Below are 20280 nucleotides of genomic sequence, written 5' to 3'. Positions count from 1 at the left end.
GACAGGGTTAATCTTCTGGGATTAAGAGATATTCAGTCTTTACACGAAGCACTCTAACATCAAATTGCTTAGGTTGCTGTGTGTCCACAAGTACAGGTGAACTGATTAACTCCCAAAGGAAGTCAAGTCTTTCATAGTCAACTCTTCCCACTTTCACACTCAGCTCTTTTTTATAATTTTTAAATAATGTTTTTACATTCAGTTTTACTCTGTTCCAAGCCCTGTGGAAAGCTAATGGACAGGAAAGGAATGGACAGGATTCCATCTCACTTCCAAGAAGCACTCCCATAATGAAAGTCAGTTTTTCCCAACTGGTAAGTATATGTTCATTGATTGTACTTTCTCTGTACACTCTGTCACTCCATTATATCCCTTATTTTAGGCAGTTTTGTATTCGTTATATATCTATGTGCCTGAGCTTAGCTCCTCCTAGACTTTTTTCAGAATATTAGTAATAATAATAAACAATATTGTTAGCAGCAAACATTACTATATTTCATTCAATCTAAGATGCTATTGATTTTGGCACACCAATATTTTACATACAACAAAGAAAACAGAAGTGCCACCAAGTAAATAACAGTACATCACTGATAGGTAAGATTTGTCCTGAAATATTAAAATATGGGGAGAAAAATGTGCTTCTTATAAACGTGGTTTATATCAAGCACTGTTGTGAGCACTGTATTTTTATTAAATTATTTAAGCTGCATAACAACCCTCTGAGGGAGGTATACTTTCCTACTTCTTGATCAGTTCTCTCTGATCTTCAGTTTAGCTGCTCATTCGTGTCTGACTCTTTGCGACCCCATGGACTGCAGCACACCAGGCCTCTCTGTCCATCACCAACTCCTGGAGTTTACCCAAACTCATGTCCATTGAGTCGGTGATGCCATCCAACCATCTCATCCTCTGTTGTCCCCTTCTCCTCCTGCCCTCAATCTTTCCCAGCATCAGGGTCTTTTCAAATGTCAGCTCTTCACATCAGATGGCCAAAGTATTGGAATTTCAGCTTCAACATCAGTCTTTCCAGTGAACACCCAGGACTGATTTCTTTTATCTTCTAAATATCTCTCTACTCACTTTTCTCCATGCCCTCTGAAACTGCCATGGAGTGAGACCCACTGATATTTCTCTATCACCTAATTCTCCCTCCATATCTACTTTTGACTTCCTTGAAAGCTAATTCATTCTCTGCTGTCAGAATTACCTTAGAAAAGGCAAATTTTATCATGTCTTTCCTTGTTTAAACCTTGGAAGCTGTCAGTTTTTATTCCAATCCCAAAGAAGAGCAATGCCAAAAAATGTTCAAACTACCATACATTTGAACTCATTTCACATGCTAGCAAGGTTATGCTCAAAATCCTTCAAGCTAGGTTTCAGCAATACGTGAACTGAGAACTTCCAGATGTACAAGCTGGGTTTCGAAAAGGCAGAGGAACCAGAGATCAAATTGTCAAGATTCATGGGATCACAGAGAAAGCCAGGGAGTTCCAGAAAAATATCTACTTCTGTTTCACTGACTATGCTAAAGCCTTTGATGCTGTAGATCACAAAAAAACTGTGGAAAATTCTTAAGGAGATGGGAGTACCAGATCACTTTACCTGTTTCCTGCCAAACCTGTATGTGAGTTAAGAAGCAACAGTTAAAACCGGACATGGAATAACAGACTTGTTCAAAATTGGGAAAGGTGTACAATGCTATATATTGTCACCCTGCTTATTTAACTTATATGCAGAATACATCGTGCAAAATGCCAGGCTAGATGAATTATGAGCTAGAATCAAGATTGCCAGGAGAAATATCAACAACTTCAGATATGCAGATGATACCACTCTAATGGCAGAAAGTGAAGAGGAACTAAAGAGTCTCTTGAGGAGGGTGAAAGAAGAGAGTGAAAAACCTGACTTGAAGCTCAACATAAAAAACTAAGATCACAGCATCTGGTCCCATCATTTCATGGTAAATAGAAGGGGAAAAAGTGGAAGCAGTGACAGACTTTATTTTCTTGGGCTCCAAAATCACTGCAGATGGTGACTGCAGCCATGAAATTAAAAGATGTTTGCTCCTTGGAAGGAAAGCTATGACAAACCTAGACAGCAAAGACATCACTTTGCTAACAAAGGTCCTTCTAGTCAAAGCTATGGTTTTTCCAGTAGTCATGTATGGATGTAAGAGTTGGACCATAAAGAAGGCTGAACACTGAAGAACTGATGCCTTCAAACTGTGGTGCTGGAGGAGACTCTTGAGAGTCACTTAGATAGCAAGGAGATCAAGCCAGACAATCCTAAAGGAAATCAACTCTGAATAGTCTTTGGAAGGACTGATGCTGAAGCTGAAGCTGCAAAACTTTGGCCATGTGATGCGAAGAACTGTCTCATTGGAAAAGACCCTGATGCTGGGAAATATAGAAGGCAGGAGAAGACAGAGGATAAGATAGTTGGATGGCATCAATGACTCAATGGACATGAGTTTGAGCAAACTCTGGGAGATAGTGAAGGAAAGGGAAACCTACTGTGCTGCAGTCCATGAGGTCACAAAGAGTCAGCACAATGTAGCAACTGAAGAACAACAAGTATTCTAAGAGTTCACTAAGTCATATCCCCTTCCAACTCAGAACTCAGACTAAAAAACATGCACCTTGTCGACTGTGGTGTCCTGCCTCTCATCCAAAGAGCTACTCTCAGTAGAGGTCCCTGGGGCTGCAGGCAGAAAGATGAAGGATTGGAAGATTTGTAGTCTGTCCCCAAGATGCAGGATTTACAAACAGGAATATGCAATGCACACTGTTTGGCCAACCTCCCTGTATTTAAAAATGGGAAATCTGGAGACTGGACACAAAAACAGAGGAAGGTTATCTTTATATTCATCAATTTCAGCTTCCAGCTGCCACTCAGCAAATAACTAGGAGCATTATAGCATGGTTATGGCCCAGGATCCCCAAATACTTCTGAGACTATACCACTTATTGATATATCTGAAGAGGCATTCAGAAAGGAGAGGGAAATCGCTCCCACAGTAGAGAGGAGACTGAGTTCTAAGACTATTTACTATTTTCTGTTGGGGTATTAATGCAGCTAAAATGCCACTTATGACAATGAGATACTTTTTGCAAACACATGGCATAGATACACCCACTCCAGAAGAGCAAGACAGTTTCTTTCTCAAAATTGAGAAAAATGGATTGAAAAGCAGTGGTCACCAACGTTTTTGGCACCAGGGCTTGGTTTCATGCAAGACAATTTTTTCATGGAGGGGGGTGGGATTATTCAAGCAGAAAGCACATTTCATATTATATTTATTATGTCCCCACTGATTTGATAGAAGGCGGAGCTCAGGCTATAATTAGAGAGTTAGGGGAGAGAGAAGGGTGTGGCTGTAAATGCAGGTGGAAAAGCTTAGCTTTCCCGTGGCTGCTTACCTCCTGCTGTGCAGTGTGGGTTCCTACCTTGCCAGGAATAGGTGCCTGTCCATAGCCTGGAGGCTGGGGACCCCTGAAGAAAGGAATCAGGGTGAAACAATACAGACGGCTTTATGGAAGGCGGTTTTGGGGTGCTGCTCCAAGTTGAGTGCCTTCCGGTTGGACGCCATGGATTCCTCATACATGATGGCGCCGCCCTTCTCCTCCCACCAGCGGCACGAGAAGTTCATCTTAGAGTGTTCACATAAGCAGGGCACACAGGACAGCACCTCAACCTGCCCGCTTGCATCTCCAGCAGGTTGGGCACCACCTCCTCAAGGCCAACCACCTAGATGGATTCGTTGTTGGCCACGCTGGGCGGGACAGGACGTTCGTTTGGGGGGTGGAGGGAGGAGGGACTTAAAGCAGTGGTTACTCCCATGCAAGCTTGGCTGCCACCTACCGGCTGACTGCAAAATCAGCAGAAGCGACCACGGAGGTACACGGATGAGGGTGCAGTTGGCCTGAGCAGAGGTGGCTGTTGTATAGGGATGGTGAAGAGGGCTGTGGGATATTGACAAGCGGACTAGTGTTAGGGACGTTGAAGACACAGAGAGGCCCTGCTGGATCCTCTGTCCCTGAATGGGCATGGGTGCCTGGGGAGCCAGCAAGGACTCGCTGTGGCCCACCCTGGAATGTTGTTTCTTGTGAATTTGCTGTCACCTTTCTGACAAGCAGGTGCCCTATGGTCCTAACTACAAGGACATCTGTGCCCACAGTGGACCCAGGGGTCTTGGGTTGTCACGACCACAGCATCTGAATCAAAGAGGTCTGAAGCAGTGGCTTGCCAGAAAGAATGATCTGGGTCCCCTGTACAAGTAGGGGAGGGGTAGTCAGGGAACTCTCTGTGGAACCTCCTTTTTTTCCCCCATATTTGTAAACATTTTATTTTATTTTAATTAATTAATTTATTTTAATTGAAGTCTAATTACTTTACAATATTGTGGTGGTTTTGCCATACATCAACATGAATTAGCCACAGGTGCACTTGTGTCCCCCTATTCTGAAACCCCCTCCCACCTCCCTCTCCATCCCATCCTTCAGGGTCGTCCCAGTGCAATGGCCCTGAGCACCCTGTCTCATGCATCAAACTTGGACTCGTGATCTATTTCACATATGATAATATACATGTTTCAATGCTATTCTCTCAAATCATCCCACCCTCGCCTTCTCCCACAGAGTCCAAAAGTCTGTTCTTTATGTCTGTGTCTCTTTTGCTGTCTTACATATAGGGTCGTTGTTACCATCTTTCTAAATTTCATATATATGCGTTAGTATACTGTATTGGTGTTTCTCTTTCTGACTTACTTCACTCTGTGTAATAGGCTCCAGGTTCATCCAGCTCATTAGAACTGACTCAAATGTGTTCTTTTTTATAGCTGAGTAATATTCCATTGTGTATATGCACCACAACTTCCTTATCCATTTTCTGCTGATGGACATCTAGGTTGCTTCCATGTCCTAACTATTGTAAACAGTGCTGTGATGAATATTGGGGTACACGTGTCTCTCTCAATTCTGGTTTCCTCAGTGTGTATGCCCAGCAGTGGGATAGCTGGGTAATATGGCAGTTCTATTTCCAGTATTTTAAGGAATCTCCACACTGTTCTCCAGAGTGGCTATACCAGTCTGCATTCTCACAAACAGTGTAAGAGGGTTCCCTTTTCTCCAAACCCTCTCCAGCCTTTATTGTTTGTAGAGTTTTTGATGGCAGGCATTCTGACTGGCCGGCGTGAGATGGTACCTCATTGTGGTTTTGATTTGCATTTCTCTGATAATGAGTGATGTTGAGTATCTTTTCATGTGTTTATTAGCCATCTGCATGTGTTCTTTGCAGAAATATCTGTTTGGTTCTTGGTTTCCTTTTATATTTTACTCTGCTATAACTTTTTCAATAAAATTAGTTTTGCTTCTTCTAATTTTAACTCTAGTTTTAATCACTTAATCATCCATTTTCGTTCGGCAGGACTGCTTTTCATGAAGGCCTCATGATTTGTTTCAAGGCATTCTGCATCAGCCTCTTCACCCTCAGGCTCGCAGGCTACTAGTCCAGGCAGCACGATCACGTCAAGCAAAGGGGTTCTCCTCTTGGACTTAATGGCACTGTGTGTGGTTCACATGTTCATGGGTGCATCACCCACCTGCTCTTCATCTATGCCCAGGGCGATCACCTCTGCGCCCTCAGCAACATTTGGGCTGGCCCTGCTCCCAGCTCAGGCATCACTCCCATGTCTCCGTCAGTTTAAATCTGAAGCCAATACTCTCCTCTCCCTTTTATTTTCTTGTTCTCCATATTGCCCTCTGCTGGGTGCCATTCAAGTATTTATTTCTGACTCCATGTTGGGCATTTTCAGTTATTCTGAACTCTTTGCAACCCTGGTATAAATCCCACTTGATAATTGTTTATGATCCTTTAATGTATTGTTAATTTCATTACATACATTTATATTGTATTATTGGCCTCCTAGGTTTGTGCAGTGGTAAAGAATCTGCCTGCCAATGCAGGAGACGCTTCAATCCCTGGGTCAGGAAGATCCTCTGGAGGCGGAAATGGCAACCCACTCCAGTATTCTTGACTGGGAAATCCCACAGACAGAGGAGCCTGGCAGGCTACAGTCCATAGGGTCACAAAAGAGTTGGATATGACTGCAGCAACTGAGCACATATTCTGTTATGGCAAAGGTGAAACCACCTTTGCCACAACAGCAACCAGAAAAATTTACTCCAAAAATAAATCAGTACAAAACAAGTCTGTTTCAGAATTAAAGAAAAGTACAGAAAAAGAAGACTTTATGTGAATTTTAAACCCTATTTTAAAATATAAAAGAAATAAATCCATCATTGGCCACATCGCCCCAGTCTGCCACCCCCTCCCACCAGGGAGCACCACTAAGACATCTGGGTCCTGGACCACACCCAGATTTGCTGGTTTGATTAATTGGTGTCCATTCTTGTATTTTACGTGCCCAGCTGGGCATCCAACTTCTCTATAGAAAATTGCTGCTTTGAATTCCCAACAATGCATCTGCCTCTACCCCAGGTCTGACTCCAAAGTGGATCCATTTCTTCTACTTTAACCTTTGTGTTTTACTGCATTCACTACCAGTTGATCACTAAAAGGATATTGCCTATAACTTAAAGTATACATAATGGCTCATCTCCAACATTTCTGCCTCCCGTGCTTGAGTGTTAAGTTAAAATACCTTTGTTTAAGCTCACAGGAAATATCCTGACAAGGCACACCAGTGAATGACTACAGAAAAGAAGAAATGAACACATCCTCTCTGAAGTCTAGCTGGAACTAGGAAATATTTACAACAGCTCATCATCTTTCCTACTTTACTGCCTCACCTCTCCCTCCTTGATCTATTAAAAAAAAAAAAAAAAAAAGCACCCAACCCCCACAGGATGGTTCTTTGGGATACTAGTCAACCATCTTCCTGGTTTGCTGGCTTTTGAAATAAGGCAGCTCTTCCTTCCCCTAACAGCTCTTCTCTCGATTCATTGTCTTGTGCAATGGTGAACAGTAAGAGCTTGGATTCAGCAATACTGGTGCCACTACCGCCACTGAAACCTCTCAAAGCATGGTTTCTAGTTATCCATCTAATTTACACTCTGCACAGATCTGTGCTTCATGTCAATCTGTGAGGCAATAAGCTGAATGATCCTGGGGCAGCCATCCAAAGGGACACCACTGTACAGTTTCATAGCTTTTAGTGGATCTGCATTCCACTCAGAGAGCACTTCAGCTATTTGGAAACTGTAACCTACGGGCAGTATGGCGCAGCCGCCTTCTTTAGAATTCCAAATTTCGCTAAGGGTTTTTGAGTATTAGCAGTGGGACGCTCCAAAATCTGGTGGTGTCAAATGTCCACATTTGCTGGTGTTAAATGTCCCGACTTGACACCAGCAATTCCCCAGTATCCACACCAGCACCACCTTCAAATCTCTGTCCAAAAGGTCACAATGCCATTTTCCAGGAAATTGTTTTGGCCTGCTATAGGCCACCGGCTGGTTCCTACTGCCACCACCTGCTGGGCGCAAGTGATGGCCAGCTGGATTGTGGATGGATCCACCACCTGGGTTCACTTTTAGGGTAGTTTACACTCCACCACACCAGGGCTAATGCCCAGGAGATGCCAATGGACCCCCCCCTAGGGTCACTCCAGATGCAGCAGTGCACAGCCAGTGATACTGGGCAGATTCTCTGGGTCCGCCTTTGTTCACTCCAGACATGGATATGATGCTCAGTAGATTCCAATGGGTCCCCGCCTTGTTTCACTCTAGAGATGGCCACACTAGCCCTGCTGCCAGGGCTGCTCATTTGGCTGCTCTGGAAGCATCCAGGGTATGGCCCCTGCCACAGCAGCCTCACCAGGTCTGTTTCAGCTAAATGATGTCACCTAGACATCAGTCAGGGCGGGCAGGGAACTGGCGTCAGCTGGAGCCTATGAGTCGGTGAGCATTGATGTGTCACTTCTGATGTTCTTTGGGTTTTTACAGTGCAGTCTCCTCCCATAGCTGCTAGATATGCTCCTAGCCAGTTGTGGGTGTGGGGTGGGGCAGCAAGTCTGCCCTCAATGTGAAAGTTGCTCAGTCATGTCCGACTCTTTGCAACCCCATGGACTATACAATCCACAGAACTCTCCAGGCTAGAATACTGGAGTAGGTAGCCTTTCCCTTCTCCAGGGGATCTTCCCAACCCAGATCTCCTGCATTGCAGGTGGATTCTTTGTCAGCTGAGCCACAAGGGAAGCCCAAGAATACTGGAGTGGGTAGCCTATCCCTTCTCCAGGGGATCTTCCTGACCCAGGAATCGAATCAGGATCTCCTGCATTTCAGGCAGATTTTTTACCAACTGCCCTCAATAGAAACAGAGAAAGCTTTTGATAAAATTCAACATCCATTTATGATAAGAACTCTCCAGAAAGCCAGCAAAGAAGCAACATACCTCAACATAATAAAGGCCATATATGACCAACCAGTAAACATCATACAATGGTGAAAAACTGAAGGCATTTCCTCTAAGATCAGGAACAAGACAAGGATTGCCATTCTCCCAACATGAACCTGGTGACTGACTTTTTTCACATTCCTAGTCTCTCTTCCACCTAGTTTCACAAAAATTCTCTCCTGCTGAGGTAACCATTGCTGCCCATCTGTCCTACAGAAATTTCTTTACTATCAGCTGGGGCCCCAGTTTTAGGCAAGTCCAATGTTCCTGCCTTCACAGTCAAAAATATCTGCTTGCCTCACCCAACCTGAGTGGATCCATGCCTCCATTGCTTCACAACTCAAAGTGATACCCATATACTGATATATGAATGTTAGAATCTATGATTACAGATTAAGGATGGAAAACTAATCAGTGAAAACTCTTTATAACCATGGTCTCAAACAGTGAGTAGTCACTTTTTTGGGAAAAACAAAAAACATTAGTATACATCTAAATGAAAATAAGTTTCAGCAAACTCCAGGAGATAGTGAAGGGAAGATAGGGACACCTGGAATGCTGCAGTCCATGAGGTCACAAAAACTTGGCCACGACTTGGCGACTGAACAACAAGCCATCTAAAAATTCCAAGGGATCATCATGTCAAGTTAGCACTGTAGGTTCACATGGGAAAAACATCCTGTCTAAGCTCCAAACATAAAATATAGTAATGACAGCTAAATTACAAAACATACTTTTAAAATAAAAATATAGCCATAATCACTTAAAATAGTAAATAAGAGAAAAAGAGGAACATGTTCATAGAGCTGAAACAAAAAAATAAAAAGAAACTTAGCAACAGAGGAGAATAAAGTCACTCACCTACTAGGAAACACACAGAGGCATCCAGGAGTTCAACTCCTATGGGGGTAACATAAACCAATAGTATTGAATGTGTGGCAGTATAGTGAAGTTAGGTCATGACAGGAAATCATGAGGTGAGGCAGGGATTTCCTGTCTATGCAGAGTGACTTTTCATATGCTCTGATGACTGTAGCAGCTCAGCTTGGCAACTAGGGTATTGCCAAAGTGGTAGGAAGTAGTAGAAATAGCTATCAAACCAAGACTTGCATCACACCACCCACTGGCTTGAAAATTAGACCTTTGATATCCTCATGGAACAATAGCTCAAGCTGCCAACATAAGAACTGGTCCTGAACTGGGGATTGAACAAATAAAACATAATCCAGCAAGAATTAAAAGGGATAAGAAAAGCAGACAGAATAACTATGTTTTTCCCTATTTATGGTAAACTTGTAACAAGTTAAAATTCTGAGACTACAAAAGCAATTTTGAAAATAAATAAACAAATTCAACAAATATGAGGTTACAGTCTCAGAGAAATAATGTAATTTGAAAAAGGACTTGAAAATAAATGCCTAGCATCCACAAAGAACTGAAGGATTAAGGTTATAAAAAGCAAGAACAAGAGTTTATTAAAAAGTTGTGAATCAAAAATGGTAGACATTAAAAAAATAGAAATCTTGTAAATCAATGCTGTAAACTCTGAAATAAAAGCTCAAAAGACAGCATAAGCTCTTGATTGGGTATGGCCAAAGAAAAAATTTGAGAAACAGACTCACAATGAAACACCAAGAGACAAAAGAAATTGATACAATAAAAGGGAAGTTAAAAGACCTAGAGAACAGATTTAGAAACTCCAGCCAAGACTAATGGCATGATTCCAGAGGTAGAAAGTATTGAGTATAGAATAATGATGATTGCAAATAAATAAGTAAATAAATAAAATCTTACACAAATTTAAACCATTGTATAATAGTGGTGGCATAAGAAAGCCACTTGCATGCATACTAAACTAAAAGAGTTTACCACCTACTGACTTTGAAAGGAAATAAATAACTATTAAGAAAAAACTATACAGAAATACATAAGAACTTATAAAACTATAATATTTTTTAAATACTAAGAGTTCTTCCAATTAAAATAGCCAAACATAAGCACTTGCTCTTGCTTTGTTCTGAGGCCTTAACAGTGGGAGTAAAAGGATTAATTTTAATTCACAAACCAACAAGGACAAAGATACAGGGAGATATGACAAAAAAACATTTCACAAGATACCTTCAACCTTATTTGCCATCCAGAATATAAGAAATTAGATTTGCATCTTCCAAGGAAGATGGTGACTGTAGCCATGAAATTAAAAGATGCTTGCTCCTTGGAAGAAAAGCTATGACCAACCTAGACAGCATATTAAAAAGCAGAGACATTACTTTACCAACAAAGGTCTGTCTAGTCAAAGCTATGGGTTTTCCAGTAGTCATGTGTGGATGTGAGAGTTGGACTATAAAGAAAGTTGAGCACCGAAGAATTGATGCTTTTGAACTGTGGTGTTGGAGAAGACTTGAAAATCCCTTGGACTGCAAGGAGATCCAGCCAGTCAATCCTAAAGGAGATCAGTCCTGAATATTCATTGGAAGGACTGATGTTGAAGCTGAAACTCCAATACTCTGGCCACCTGATGCGAAGAACTGACTCATTCGAAAAGACTCTGATGCTGGGAAAGATTGAAGGCAGGAGGAGAAGGGGATGACAAAGGATGAGATGGTTGGATGGCATCACTGACGTGATGGACATGAGTTTGAGTAGGTTGTGTGAGTTGGTGATGGACAGGGAAGCCTGGCATGCTGCAGTCCATGGGGTCGCAAAGAGTCAGACACGATTGAGCAACTGAACTGAACTGAACTGAAGGAAGACATTTAGAATATAAATTTCTGTTGAATCTTCTCAGTACAAGAGAAAAGACTGAAAAATTTTGACATCATAATTCTCAACAAAACAACCTCAGCAGATACTCCACCTCTTCACTTAGCATTCCCAGTTTTTAAATAGAAGGAAACAATCAAGGAACAGAAAACCCATGAAGAAAGCCTCTGACATAAAATATAAACAACAAAACAAATATTTTTAAATATTAATTTCAACCAAGAAAAGCCTATTGTATAGCACAAGAAATTGCTAAATGTTATGTGGCAGGCTTGATGGGAGGGGAATTTGGGAGAGAATGAATACATATATATGTATGGCTGAAACCCTTTGCTGCCCACCTGAAACTGTCACAATACTGTTAATCAACTATATCTCAATACAAAATAAAAAGCTTTTTAAAAATTAAAATAAATTTCAAGAGAAAAGACTCTAAAGATAAAAGGCACAAAAATTATGTCATTAATATCACTGGAGATAGCAGATAAGATTTTGCATTCAGGAAAAAGAAAGAACAAGTTTCTGTAAGAAAAGAAAATTCAATGAATAGTTTTTAAAAACATTAGAAATTAAAATCATGATAGAGGAAATAAAACACTCAACAGAGGGACTGGTTGATAATGTTGAAGATATCCTCTGATATATAGACATTATTAGACAAGAAGATAGAAGACAAAAAAATGTTAAGAAATTATAAAAACCAGTTTTGGAAAGCCAACATTTAAATTGTAGGAGGGAAGGAGAGACAGAGATAGAGATGGGGGGTGGCAGGAAGTACTTCACCAATACAATAATTCAAAAAAAAAAATCTCAGAATGGAAGAGCAAATGGAGTTCTCGGCACAGTGGATAAAAATAGATCCACAAGAAAACACAGCATCATCAGAACACTAGAGATGAAAGAATATGAGAAAGAGATACAAAGTATAAATGTTCGCAATCAGGATGGATTCATACTTCTTAACAGTGATTTTGGAAGCTACAAGGGAGTAGAATAACCTTCTGAGGGAAATAAATTATTCCAGGATGACAGTTGTAAACAAAGTCAAGTGAGAAACCAGTTAGACTGTAGTAGGACAGAAAAGTCAAGGAGCAATTTAAAGATGATAATAAAAAGAAAGTAGTGGTGCTAGTGGTAAAGAACCCACCTGCCAATGCAGGAGACATAAGAGATGTGGGTTTGATCCCTGGGTGGGGAAGATCCCCTAGAGAAGGGCATGGCAACCCACTCCAGTATTCTTGCCTCGAGAATCCCATGGACAGAAGAGTCTGGCAGGCTACCATCCATAGGGTCGGACAGAAGAGTCTGGCAGGCTACCATCCATAGGGTCACTAAGAGTTGGACACAGCTGAAGTGACGTAGCATACTCACATCATATATGTCTGAATTACTGAGAAGAAATGTAGACAACTGACAGTGTGAACTTGGATTGGTGGTGACAACATGGAAAATAAGCATATTTTTAAACTATAATAATTCCAAGGAAAACAAAACAAAAATGTGTGCATCCTGTGACTGTGTTAGGTTACATGGCAAAGTGGGATTAAGGTAGCAGATGGAATTAAGGTTGCTAATTAGCTGTCCTTAAAATACGTAGAGTATTTGGACTAACTGGGTGGGCCCAATATAATCACAAAGGTTCTTAAAAGTAGAAGCAGGAGGCAGAAGAGTCAGGGTCAGAGTAATACGATGTAAACAAGACATTGCTGACTTTAAGAAGAAGGAAGGGGCCATGAACCAAGGAACGTAGTGGCCTCCAGAAGCTGGAAAATTCAAGGAAATGAATACTCCCCAGACTCTCCAGAAAGGAACACAGCCTTGCAAACACCTTGATTTTAACCCAGGAAAATCTCCAGAATTGTAAGAAGATAAATTTGTGTTGTTTTGACCCATTAAGTATTTGGTAATTTATAATTCAGCAATAGAAAACTAACACTTGGGGCTTCCCTGGTGGCCCAGACAGTAAAGAATCTACTTGCTATGCAGGAGACTTGGGTTCGATTCCTCGGTTGGGAATATCCCCTGGAGAAGGAAATGGTAACACACTTTAGTATTCTTACCTGGGAAATCCCATGGACGGAAGAGCCTGGTAGGCTACGGTCCATGGAATCACAAAGAGTTGGTCACATTTAGAGACTAAACAGCAACAGCAGCAATAAGAGAACTGGCACCAGTCAACAGTATTAAGAATGAACAAGGAGGCAAAAGTATAGATAAAAGATAAAACAAAAATATAACTAGAGCAGTAGGGGGAAAACATTATGCCAATAGATTAAAAATAATGGAAGAGTAGGTATAGCTTTAAGAGCTTCCCTGGTGGCTCTGATGGTAAAGAATCCACCTGCAATACAGGAGATCTGGATTCGATCCCTGGGTTGGGAAAATCCCCTGGAGAAGGGAATGGCAGCCCACTCCAGTATTCTTGCCTGGAGAAGTCCATGGACAGAGGAGCCTGGCAGGCTACAGTCCATGGGGTTGCAAAGAGTTGGATACAACTGAGTGACTGCCACTTTCACTTTTCACCATATCAACAAACTTTAAATGATTACTTAAATCGATACAGAAGAGGCATTTGAAAAAAATCCAGCATATATTCATCATAAAATCCATCAGCAAACTATTGATAGAAAAGAATTCTCTCAAATTTATAAATGGCATGTAAGAAAAATCTAAAACTGACTTCACAGTGAATGGTAAATGGCTGAATATTTCCCCCAATAAAATCAGGAGCAAGGCAAGGAGCTCTGCTCTGACCATTTCAATTCAACATTCTACTAGAGGTCCTATCCAGTTCAAATACAGCAAAAACAAAACAAAATAAGAAAAAATATACAAATTAGAAGAGGAAATAAAACTGTCATTATTCCTAGGTAACATAATCATCTACATAGAAAATCCCAAAACTCTTTTTTAAAAAAAAAAAAAAAAGCTACTAGAATAATTGAGTCTTTTAAGGTCATACGATACAAGGTCAATATATAAAAATTAACTGTATTTATGTATACTAACAATAAATGTTGAAAAATTGTCAGGGAGGAGTTCAAGATGGCAGAGTAGAAGAACGTGGAGTTCACCTCCCCTCACAAGTACATCAAAAATACATCTAAATCTGGAACAGTTCTCACAGAATACCAACTGAAAGTGGGCAGAAGATCTCATGCAACTAAAGCTGCAAGAAAGAACCTCACATAACTGGGCAGGACTAAAGGAGGAAAAAAAAAGGAAATGAAGAAAATGAAGATGAGACCTGCACCCCTAAGAAAAAGCTAAGAATGACAAAAGAAAGATTAGCTCACCTTGGGAACCTCCTTCACTGTCTAGTAGGTTAGCCAGGTATAGGGAGGTGCAGGGGCCTGGAATTTGCCTAGAAGAATGTACATGGGTTGACTTGCTGCCAAGCAGGATGAGGGACTAGTACTGATACCAGAAGGTAAAGAAAGAGGGGATCAAAAATGTATTTGAAGAAATTATGGCTGCAAACTTCCCAAACCTAAAAAAGGAAATAGATATCCAGGAATAGGAAGTACAAGGGTCCCCAACAAGATGAACCCAAACAGACCAACCCTGAGATATATCAAAATTAAAGTGGCAAAGTTCAAGATAAAGAGAGGATTCTAAAGGCAGTGAAAGAAAAACAATCAGTTAAAAGGGAATCCCCATAAGGTTTGTTAGTACTTTCCTGGTGGCTCAGTGGTAAGAATTCACCTGCCAACACCAGAGACACAGGTTCGACCCCTGGGTCAGGAAGATCCCCTAGAGAAGGAAATGGCAACCCACATCAGTATTCTTGCCTGGAAAATCCCATGGACAGAGGAGCCAGGTGGGCCACAGTTCATGGGGTTGCAAGAGTCAGACATGATTTAGTTACTAAACAATGACAACAACATAAGGTTACCAGCTGATTCCTCTGCAGAAACTTTGCAGCCCAGAAGGGAGTAGCAGGATATATTCAAAGTCCTGAAATGGAAAAACCTGCAACCTAGGATACACTGCACAGCATGATTATCATTTAGAAAAGAAGGAGAAAGAATTTCTCAGACAAGCAAAAAACTAAAACAATACAGCAATACTAAACCTATCCTAAAAGAAATATTGAAAGGCCTTTTCAAAATAGAAAAGAAGTATGACTCTACAGGAAAAGGACTATCACAACAGGAAAGGCAAATATATAAAAGGATTGAAGATTACTTAAATAAGCCAGTTCAGTTCAGTCACCCAGTCGTGTCCGACTCTTTGCAACTCCATGAATCACAGCACGCCAGGCCTCCTGTCCATCACCAACTCCCAGAGTTTACTCAAACTCATGTCCATCGAGTCGGTGATGCCATCTAGCCATCTCATCCTCTGTTGTCCCCTTCTCCTCCTGCCCCCAATCCCTCCCAGCATCAGAGTCTTTTCCAATGAGTCAACTCTTCACATGAGGTGGCCAAAGTATTGGAGTTTCAGCACATGGGCTTAAAAAATCAAAAAATTGTGAAAGCAATTATAATTACAATTATCAGCAAAAGAATAAACATAAAGATTTAAAACAGGACATCAAAATCACAAAATGTGGGGGAGGAGAATAAGAAAATGTATATTTTTGAGAATGTGTTTAAGCTTACATGACTATCAGTCTAAAGCAAGTAGATATAGTTATGGGTTAACATACTTGATAACCAGGGTAACCACAAATCAAACACATATAATAGACTCACAAAAATCAGTAAGGAAAGAACTGAAGTATAATACAAAAGAAAGTCATCAAACCATAAAAGGAAAAATAAAAAGAAGAAAGGAACAAAGAAGAAATACAAATTCAACTGGAAAACAAAGTTTAAAATAGTCATAAATACATACATATCAGTAATTACTTTAAATGTCAATGGACTAAATGATCCAATCAAAAGACAAACAGTGGCAGACTGGATGATAATTTTAAAAAAATGAACCTACAGTATGTTGCCTAAAAGAAACACTTTAGGGAAAAATACAGGCATAGATTTAAAGTGAGGGAATGGAAAAAGATTATTTCAAGTAAATGGAAATGACATGAAAGTGGAGATAGCAATACTCATATCAGACAAAACAGACTTTAAAACAAAGCCCATAAAGACAAAGAAATGCACTATATGATGATAAAAGGATCAATACAAGAAGAGGATATTATAATCATTAACATATATTCTCCCAATATAGGAGCACCCAAATACATAAAACAAATACTAACAGACATAAGAGGAGAAATTGATGGGAACACAATAATAGTAGATTTTAACACACTACTGATATATACTAGGAAACAAAACAAGCCTTAACAAATTTAAGAGAATGGAAATTATTTCAAACAACTTCTCTGACCACAGTGGCCTGAAACTAGAAATCAACCACAGAAAGAAAAATGAGAAAAAAATATACAATTACATGGAGACTAAACAACATGCTACTAAAAACCCAACAGGTCAATGATGAAATCAAGGAGGAATTTTTTTTAAAATACCTTGAGACAAGAAACATTAAAAACATAAGCATATATAATTTATGGGATGCAGCAAAAGAGGTCCTTAGAGGGGAGTTCATAGTGATATAGGACTTCCTCAAAAAATGAAAAAAACTTCAAATAACAACCTAATCTACCACTTAAAAGAATTAGAAAAAGAACAAACAAAACCTCAGCTCAGCAGAAGGAAGAGAATAATAAAGATCAGAGAGGAAATAAATAGAATAGAAATTAAAAAAAAACAATATTAATATCCAAAACATACAAACAGCTTATGAAACTCAATACCAAAAAAAACACAACAAACTGAATGAAAAAATGAGTGAAAGACCTAAATAGACATTTCTCCAAAGAAGAAACACATGAAAAGATGCTCAGTATCACACATTATTAGAGAAATCAAAACTGCAATGATGTATCATCTCACACCAATCAGAATGGTCATCATCAAAAAAAATCTATAAACAATAAATGTTGGCGAGGATGTGGAGGAAAATGAACCCTCCTATAATACTGGTGGGAATGTAAATTGGTAGAGCCACTATGAAGAACAGTATGGAGGTTCCTCAAAAAACAAAAAATAGGACTACTATATGACCCAGCAATCCCCCTCTTGGGCATACACCCAGAGAAAACCATAATTCAAGAAGATTCATACACCCCAATATTCATTGCAACATAGTTACAATATCTAGGACATAAAAGCAACCTAAATGCCCATCAACAGAGGAATGGATAAAGAAGATGTAGTACATACATACAATGGAATATTACTCAGCCATTAAAAAGAACAAAATCGTTCTATTTGCTGAGGCACAGATAGACCTGGAGAGTGTCATACAGAGTAAAGTAAGTCAGAAATAGAAAAACTAATATAATATCACTTGTATATGGAATCTAGATGAACTTACTTTCAAAGCAGAAACCGAGGCAGAGATGCAGAGATGTATGGATACCAAGGAGGGGGGATGAATTAGAAGACCGGGATTGACATGTATACATTACTATGTATAAACCAGTCAATTCTAAAGTAAATCAACCTTGATCATTCATTGGAAGGACTGATGCTGAAGCTGAAGCTCCAATACTTTGGCCACCTGATGAGAAGAGCTAACTCATTGGAAAAGACTCTGATGCTGGGAAATATTGAGGGCAAAAGGAGAAGGGGATTACAGAGGATGAAATGGTTGGATGGTATCACTGTCTCAATGGACATGACTTTAAACAAACTTGTGAGACACTGAAGAACATAGAAGCCTGGTGTGCTGCAATTCATGGAGTCAGACATGACTTAGTGACTGAACAACAGTATATAAAATAGATAACTAATGAGAACCTATTGTATAGCACAGGGAACTGTATTCAGTGCTCTGTGTTGACCTAAATGGGAAGGAAATCTACAAAAGAGGGGATATATGGATACATATAACTGATTCATTTTGCTGTACAGCAGAAACTAACACAATATTTTAAAGCAAGTATGCTCCAATAAAAATTTTTAAAAATTAAAACAATAGGAAAAAATCAGTTGAGTCAAGAGCTGGTTCCTTGCAAGGTTAAACAAGATCAGCAAACCTCTGGCTAAGCTCACCAAGAAGAAAAGAGGGAGGACACAAATAAACAAATTAAGAAATCCAAGTGGAGAAAATAAAACCAATACCACAAAAATTCAAAAAAAAAAATCTTAAGAAATTACTAGGAACAGTTACATGACAACACAATAGGCAGCCTAGAATAAATGGACAAGTTTCACAAACATACAGCCTGCCAAAATTGAATCAAGAAGAAACAGATAAACAGATCTATCACTGGAGGTGAAATAGAATTTGTTAAAACAAAAATAATAAATACATAACTCCATGCAAACAAAAGGATCAGATGGCCTCATGGGGAATTCTACCAAACATACAAAGAAGAACTCATTCCAAACCTTCTCAAACTCTTCCAAAAGATCGAAGAGGAAGGGACACTCCCAAAGACATTCTATGAAGCCACCATCACCCTGACACCAAAACCAGACACTACCAAAAAAATATTTTACAGGTTAATACCTTTGATGAACATAGATACAAAAATTGTCAGCAAAATACTAGCAAATTGAATCAAACAATACATAAAAAGTATCACATACCATGATCAAGTTGGATTCATTTTAGGGTCATAAGAATGGTTCAACATAGCCAAATCAATCTATGTGATATACACATTAACAAAAGAAAAGACAAAAACCACATGATTATCTCAATAGATGCTTAAAAAGCATTTGGCAAAATTCAACATTCATTCATGATTAAAATTCTCACCAAAATGAGTATACAGGAAACATATCTCAACATAATAAAAGTCATTTATGACAAACCCACAGTCAGTATAATAGTGAAAAGCTGAAAGCCTACTTGCTAAATTCTGGAATAAGATAAGGATGCCCACTCTTATCACTTCTTTTCAACATAGTATTGGAAGTCAGCCACAAGAATCAAAGAAGAAAAAGAAATAAATAGTATCCAAATTGAAACAGAAGAGGTAAAACTGTCTTTGGATGCAGATGACATGATATCCTATACACTGACTCTTTGTGACCCCATGGATTGTAGCCTGCGAGGCTCCTCTGTCCATGGAATTCTCCAGGCAAGTATACTGGAGTGGGTAACCATTTCCTTCTCCAGGGGATCTTCCCAACCCAGGGACTGAACCTGGGTCTCCTGCATTGCAGGCAGATTCTTTACTGTCTGAGCCACCAGGGAAGTCCAGAAACCCCGAAACACTCCACACAAAAGCTATTAGAACTAATAAATTAATTCAGTAAGTTAGCAGGAAACAAGATTGATATATGTAAATCTGTTGCATTTATTTACACTAACAATGAAATCAGAAAGAGAAAGTTAAAACTAATGATCATATTTAAAATCATGTCAAAAAAAAATACCTAGGGAGGAATTTAACCAAGGATGAGAAAGACCTATATGCTGAGAACTACAAAACACAGAAAGGAAATTGAAGATGATACAAAAAAACATGAAAAGATATCCGATGATCTTGGTTTAGGAGAGCTAATGTTGTTAAAATGGCCATACTACCCAAAGCAATCTATAGATTTAATATTATCAAGGATAATATTAAATATCAAATTACCCATGACATTTTTCACAGAGTTAGAACAAATAATTATAAAATTTATATGGAAACACAAAAGACCCAGAATTGTCAAAATAATTCTGAGGAAAAAGAACAAAGTGGGAGGCATAAACCTCCCAGACTTTAGATAATACTATAGCATGGTACTGGTGCAAAAATAGACATACAGATTAATGGAACAGAATAGAAAACCCAGAAATAAGCCCAAATACCTATGGTCAACCTTCAACAAAGGAGGCAAGAATATAAAATGGAGAAAAGACAGTCTCTTCAGCAAGTGATATTGGGAAAGCTGGACAGCCACATGTAAATCAATGAAGTTAGAACACTGTCAGACTACACACAGAAATAAACTCAAAATGGCTTAAAAATTTAAATATAAGACATAACACCATAAAACTTCTTGAAGAAGACATAGGCAAAACATTCTTGGACATAAATCATAGCAATATTTTCTTAGGTCAGTTTCCCAAGGCAAAAGAAATAAA

General features: G+C 39.4%; 1 protein-coding gene and 1 pseudogene across 3 annotated transcripts in view; both read right to left on the bottom strand.

The window, feature by feature from the left end:
• Nucleotides 1–20280, bottom strand: part of GABRA3 (gamma-aminobutyric acid type A receptor subunit alpha3) — a 237585-nt gene that overhangs the window by 200824 nt on the left and 16481 nt on the right. The window contains exon 1 of one of the 3 annotated variants that reach the window (XM_044936781.2): nt 9277–9391. The exons of the other annotated variants lie outside the window; for them this stretch is intronic. The gene's annotated coding sequence lies outside the window, so the exon portion shown is untranslated. Of the gene's footprint in view, nt 1–9276; nt 9392–20280 lie in introns of those variants that run through there. 3 annotated transcript variants of the gene reach the window in all.
• LOC123465374 lies at nt 3070–8736 on the bottom strand (annotated as a pseudogene).

This window comes from Bubalus bubalis, chromosome X (assembly GCF_019923935.1).
Source record: "Bubalus bubalis isolate 160015118507 breed Murrah chromosome X, NDDB_SH_1, whole genome shotgun sequence".
In the NCBI taxonomy this organism is placed as follows: domain Eukaryota; kingdom Metazoa; phylum Chordata; class Mammalia; order Artiodactyla; family Bovidae; genus Bubalus; species Bubalus bubalis.
Note: the sequence above shows the minus strand (reverse complement) of the source record. Positions and strands in the feature narration are given on the sequence as shown.